Raw genomic sequence first — 7070 nt, forward strand, 5'->3', positions numbered from 1 at the left:
TGCCTAATTCCTTCTTCTTGATGCCATTCAGAGGGCATTCAGTGTAAATATGTAGCTCTCAAATATCCCGTCTGTACTGCCTGAGCTCTGTAGGCTGTCCTTGCTACTTGTTTGGGTGTTCCCAAGTGGCTGGCATTTTAAAATGAAGGCAAATTTCATCTCTCTCTTTAAAACCATGTTTGGGTTTTGACTGTCTAAAAAATGTTACACCACCATAAACGAAATAAAATTAATACCAGAGGCCAGAAGGCAAATCTCTGGCCACTGGGTAGGTGAGCTGGGGGTAGAATAAGAGCATAGCTATGGTGATTTAATAATGTTTGAGACTGACAGTCTTGTGTAAGCTTGGAGCAATTAGACTTCTTCACACAACATAGCAAAAGATGACAAATCCCTTTTTTTTTTTAGTTTAGCAACTGTAACTTTATCTCCTCTTAAAGTGGAATATACCTCCTCTTAGGCTCAGTGATCCACAAGGGAATTCCAAGTCATTAGCCCAGACCTGGACATCTTACTTTTAGGTGTCCAGTAAGTTCAGTGAGAAAACCCCTGGTTTTTATGACATTTTCAAGATTATTTTGATCTTGTCCTTCTTACACTTCCCATTTTTCTTCCCATATGTAAGCAAGGAACCAAAGAGGTAAACAGAAATGCTGGGCTGTATCTGAAGTTGGTGCAGCTCATGTACCTGGGGTGTAAGGCTATCCCCTTTTTTTCTTTTTTAAGGTGCACACAAGAGGTTGATTTCCTTTTTCAGACAAGGATTTTATCCAAACAAACTGAATTAAACTAGAATGGCATCCAATGGCAGGAAAAAGCTCCAGAAGTATTATGCTGTGCAGGCACTCTAACACACCTGTACTGGTATGTCTCAGCCTAAGGATATATCCATGGGCTTTTCAGGAGACTGTCTGGTTGCAATGAGCCATGGCTCTGCCAGGCAATGTCCTGACCATCAGCAGGTATAAATAAACAGGCCAGGCTTTATGTCCTGTGCTTATTTTGTTTGCTACTATATACAGAACCTTTGTGAAACAGGCAACGTGACAGAGAAGAAGGGTGAAATTTAGCTACTTTTTATGCAGGGAAGATCTCTCCAAGGCTTCCATCTGCAGGGATTTAACTGACCTCAGGAGAGAGGTGCTTCTATCTGTCCATGCAGGGAATGTCTTCAAGTTTGAGACATTATTCTGCAAGTTTTAGCCGCTGCTGAACCTCTGATATTTCTTCCTACACCAGAGTTTGAACCATGGAGTATATTACTGACAAAATATGTATGTGGGTGTGACAGGCCTTGCTTTAAACTCTAATTATGATGGCCTTTCATTACACCTGGTGCTGCCTGCTACCACCTGAGGATTTGTCTCTCAGGATGTTGCAAGGAACAAGGCAAAGCCCTGCAACACACCAGAAAAGTTCAAAAAAGTTACAGAAATCACTGACTTTCTTTTCCTTTATTTTTCTTTTCTTTTTCTTTCTATTTTTTTTTTTTTTGAAACAAGGGGAGACTGGAATTAACAGTGTAAAATCTTAATAAGTAGATTGTGCTGAGCACTGTGGCTCACCTCCGTTATTCTCCCAGTCTCAAATGTTTACCAGCCAATCACAGCATTCCTTAAAACTGGAGATTTATAATGAAAACTCAGCCCTAATTGAATTTCTTCATTAAAAACACCATCAAACAGATACAGAACACCTTACACCACCTTGTTTAAATTAGATTAATTTTTTCCGATTAATTATTAAAAGGAAAGTTTAAAAAATCATAAAATCTTAAGTGCTATTAAAAATTGATTAAGAATGCATTTTTTCACTGACCCAGTTTGTATTTTTTTTTATTTTTTTTTTTTTGTCAAAGCTAATACATTTGAGTAGCTGCCTCAGACAGAAGTTTGTAATCATTTGGTCATCAGTCAATTAATCACAGCTTCATAAATATTGATCTCAGATTACATTTATTCTTCATTCTTGAAAGATAGTTTTTTATTAATTTAGCCTTACTCACACACATTGTGGTTTATGCTGAAATTATTGTTTAAAGTTCTATTAAAATTTAATTTGAGCAGCTAGCCAGCAGTGCAGCCACTGCATGTTGTGCCACCTTTCGGCAGGTTTAGCACCTCCTTCTGAAAGGTCCTGAGTACCCACAGCTCACACTGCAGGGCTTGCAGCCTGGCATCTGTCACTCATAAAACCGCTTTAGCTGGAAGCTAGAGGCCACTGTCTATGCCAAGGCAGAAGGAGTCATCTGAGGGTTAGTGTGGATTTTTCTCATGTGTTTCCCATTCCACCCTCAGTGGCCATCTCCTGGTTCCTGGTAGTCCATGACAGATAGTAGTGCCTTGCTGATGGCTGTACAGTGCTCTGGCTGCTCTTTGGTCTCTCACAAGCATCAGACAGGCTGCGTGAAGGGGTGTGTTTGCAAGTACACACGTTGAATGTCCCCAGCCCTGCTCTAGTCCCTGTCATGGAGATCACAACCCATCCCAGGACAGTGAGGGTACCTGGAAGAGCTCTTGCAGGGTCCTCCACTGCATCTCTTGCACCTGAGAATAAACCTAATACTTGCTTTTGCAGGAGTTGTATTTGTAAAAAGAAAGTCTAAGGATTTTTAAAGAGAAACATTGTAAGGAAAGCTGTGGGCTTTTTGGTCGCAAACACCTGGAGAGGACACAGTCTGTCTCATAACAAGTTCAGCACACCTGAAACAATACCGAAACAATAACATTCAAGTGGTGTTACTTAACATTCGTGATCCAACTGCAGCTAATAATCTCCATCTTGATAATTGTTGGTGTTTTGTTTGTTTGTGCTTGCTGTTCTAGTTTAATAAGTACACATATGAACAAATGAGGGGTAAGAGCATACAGCTGAAGACTGACCTGAAGCATTCACTGAGTAGGGTGAATTCTTTTCCACCCCATCCTTTGTGCTTTACTTTCAATGCTCAGTTTAATCCAAATTTCTTCAGGCCAGGAACATCTGAATGCCAGACTTGTTACAGTTTCTGCAGTACGTTTCGGTTCTTTGTCATATTAGCTGTTAAAACACATTAAGATAAGTTACTGTTCCCTAAAATCTCATTTGACTTAGGATTTTGGAGCAGTAGGATCCCGTAGCAGCCATTATCTTTTACATCTCTGAAAAATCCCTGCCTTACAGACATCTGTAATGTCTGAAAGCAAAACTGGTTGCCCACTGTTGTCACTCCAAAACCACGCTTAATCTGGCACAGCTCTTCTGGGAGTCTCTGAAATACAGCTTCAAATCACAGGCAACAGTGTCCTGGTGTGCTGCTCAGCATCAGTACAGAGTCATGTGAGCCCCTGTCAATGCTCCTCATTTTTGCTGACATTAGTATATGTAATATGGAGAATGGTTAAGTTTTTGTGATTATTCATGTATCTAAGATTGAAAAAAAATAATGTTCTGAGTGGTTGAATCCAAATTAATTTTCAGAGTCCTATTCTCTGATCAACCTGTTGTATTCATTTGCAACATATTCTGCTGAAATGTAACACCCTTATATATATTTGACATATACACAGCACTATTTTTTCCCATTATAAAATGAAATCACACTACAGCAAGGATACCATAGAATCATAGAATCATAGAATCCTAGGGGTTGGAAGGGACCTCGAAAGATCATCTAGTCCAACCCCCCTGCCAGAGCAGGGTCACCTAGAGTACATCACACAGGAAGGCATCCAGGCGGGTTTTGAATGTCTCCAGCGAAGGAGACTCCACAACCTCTCTGGGCAGCCTGTTCCAGTGCTCTGTCACTCTTACAGTAAAAAAATTTTTCCTGATATTCATCTTAAACCTCCTATGCTCCAACTTGTATCCATTACCCCTTGTCCTATCACTGGTCTTCACTGAAAAAAGCTTAACTCCATCGTCTTGACACTCACCCTTTACATATTTGTAAACATTGATGAGGTCCCCCCTCAGTCTCCTTTTCTCCAAACTAAAGAGACCCAGCTCCCTCAGCCTTTCCTCATAAGGGAGATGTTCCACTCCCTTAATCATCCTTGTGGCTCTGCGCTGGACTCTTTCAAGCACTTCCCTGTCCTTCTTGAACTGAGGGGCCCAGAACTGGACACAATATTCCAGATGTGGCCTCACCAATGCAGAATAGAGGGGGAGGAGAACCTGTCTTGACCTACTAACCACACCCTTTCTAATACACCCCAGGATGCCATTGGCCTTCTTAGCCACAAGGGCACACTGCTGGCTCATGGTCATCCTCCTGTCTACCATGACCCCCAGGTCCCTTTCACCTACACTGCTCTCCAGCAGGTCAGCCCCCAACCTGTACTGGTGCATGGCGTTTTTCTTCCCCAAATGCAAAACTCTACACTTGCTCTTGTTAAACTTCATCAGGTTTTTCCCCGCCCAAGTCTCCAGCCTGTCTAAGTCTCTCTGAATGGCAGCACAGCCTTCTGGTGTGTCAGCCACTCCTCCCAGCTTGGTGTCATCAGCAAACTTGCTGAGGGTACATTCTGTGCCCTCATCCAGGTCGTTGATGAAGATATTGAACAACACCGGTCCCAGTACCGACCCCTGAGGGACTCCACTAGTCACAGGCCTCCAACTAGATTCTGCCCCATTGACTACAACTCTCTGACTTCTTCCTTTCAACCAGTTCTTGATCCACCTCACTGCCTGATCATCAAACCCGTACTTGATCAACTTATCTACAAGGATGCTGTGGGAGATGGTGTCAAATGCTTTACTGAAATCAAGATAGACCACATCTACCGCTCTACCATCATCTATCCACCTAGTAATTTCCTCATAGAAGGCTATGAGGTTAGTCAAACATGACTTACCCTTGGTAAAACCATGTTGACTGCTCTTGATGACCCCCATCTCCTTGATATGTCTAGAGATAGTGCCAAGGACAAGTTGTTCCATTACCTTTCCAGGGATGGAGGTGAGGCTGACCGGTCTATAGTTACCCGGGTCCTCCTTCTTGCCCTTCTTGTAGACTGGAGTGACATTTGCTATCCTCCAGTCCTCAGGCACCTCTCCTGTTACCCATGACTTACCAAAGATGATGGAGAGTGGACTAGCAATGACCTCCGCCAGCTCCCTCAGCACCCTTGGATGCATTTCATCCGGACCCATCGATTTATGGATGTCCAGATTATGCAACTGATCCCTAACCCAATCCTCATCTACTATGTCCTCACCTATCTTGACTACTTCTGGGGTTATATGAATCTGGGGCTCATGGGAAAAGCCTGCAGGAGTAAAGACAGAGGCAAAGAAGGCATTCAGCACCTCTGCCTTCTTCATATCCTCTGTCACCAGGGCACCCACCTCATTCAGCAGTGGGCCTATATTGCCTCTGGTATTAGCTTTGTTGGCTATGTATCTGAAAAAGCCCTTTCTACTGTCCTTAACCCGACTTGCAAGGTTAAGTTCCAAGGAGGCCTTAGCTTTCCTAGTTGCCTCCCTACATTCCCTGACAACATTCCTATATTCCTCCCAAGTGACCAGCCCCTCCTTCCATGATCTATAGATTTTCCTCTTCCACTTGAGTTTCCCCAGCAGTTCCTTTTTTAACCACGCTGGTCTCCTAGCTCCCCTACTAGATTTTCTACCCATTGGGACACACTGATGCTGTGCTTGCAAGAAGTGGTCCTTGAATATTGTCCAGCTATCTTGAGCCCCTTTACCTTCTAGCACTCTGTCCCATGGGACTTCCCTTAACAATTGGTTGAGGAGGCCGAAGTTTGCTCTGTAGAAGTCCAGGGTTCTGGTCCTGCTGGAAATTCTGTTCCTCCCACACAGGATCCTGAACTCCACCATCTCATGGTCGCTGCAGCCAAGGTTGCCATTGACCACCACTGCTTCAATAAGGCCCTCCTTGTTGGTGAGCACAAGATCCAGCAGCGCTCCTCTTCTAGTCGGCTCATCCACCATTTGCATTAAGAAGTTGTCATCAATGCATTGGAGGAACCTCCTAGACTGTGAAAGGCTGGCTGTATAAGTCTTCCAGCAGATATCGGGATAGTTAAAATCTCCCATGAGGACCAAGGACTGCAGTTGTGAGGCTGCTTTCAGCTGCCTGTAGAAAGCCTCATCAACTTCCTCATCTTGATCAGGAGGTCTGTAGTAGACCCCCACAACTGTGTCACCCATACTACCCTGTCCTTTAATTCTTACCCACAGAATTTCAACTCGCCCCTCATCAGCCCCTGTACAAAACTCAATACATTCTAGTTGCTCTCTCACATAAAGAGCAACTCCACCACCTCGCTTCACCGACCGATCTTTCCTAAAAAGCACATAGCCATCCATGGCCACATTCCAGTCGTGTGAGCTGTCCCACCATGTCTCTGTTATTGCTACCAGATCATAACCCTTAGACCGCACACAGACCTCTAACTCTTCCTGCTTATTCCCCATGCTGCGTGCATTGGTGTACAGGCATTTCAGGAAGCAAGTAGAGCACATCGGTGGGACTAAATCCTCCTTAGCCCATCCTCCTACAGGCCCTGGTATGTTCCTCTTGGGCTTGTCCCTAACAGACCCAGTTTTCTCCCCTTCCCCCTTCACATCTAGTTTAAAGCTCTCTCAATGAGCCCTGCTAAGTCCTGCCCCAAAAGCCTTTTCCCCCTCTGGGACAGGTGCATCCCACCCGCCACCATCAGGCCAGGTGTCTCATAGAGCAGCCCATGATCAAAAAAGCCAAAGCCCTGCCTTTGGCACCAGTCTCTTAGCCATTCGTTCATCATTAAACTCTTCCTGCTTATCTCTCCACCCATTCTTGCAGGAGGTATGGAGGCAAACACGACTTGTGCTCCAGACCCCCTAACTAGCCGTCCCAGGGCCCTGAAGTCTCTCTTCATTGCCCTTACATTTCTTGTAGTAATTTCGTCACTGCCAACCTGAAAAATCAGCAGTGGGTAGTAATCAGATGGATTTACCATACTAGAGAGTTTCCTTTTAACATCCCTAATGCGAGCCCCAGGGAGGCAGCAGACCTCCCTGTGGGATGGGTCAGGTCTACAGATGGGCCCCTCTGTTCCCCTCAGAAGGGAGTCACCCACCACAAC

Source organism: Apus apus, chromosome 1 (assembly GCF_020740795.1).
Source record: "Apus apus isolate bApuApu2 chromosome 1, bApuApu2.pri.cur, whole genome shotgun sequence".
Lineage (NCBI taxonomy): Eukaryota > Metazoa > Chordata > Aves > Apodiformes > Apodidae > Apus > Apus apus.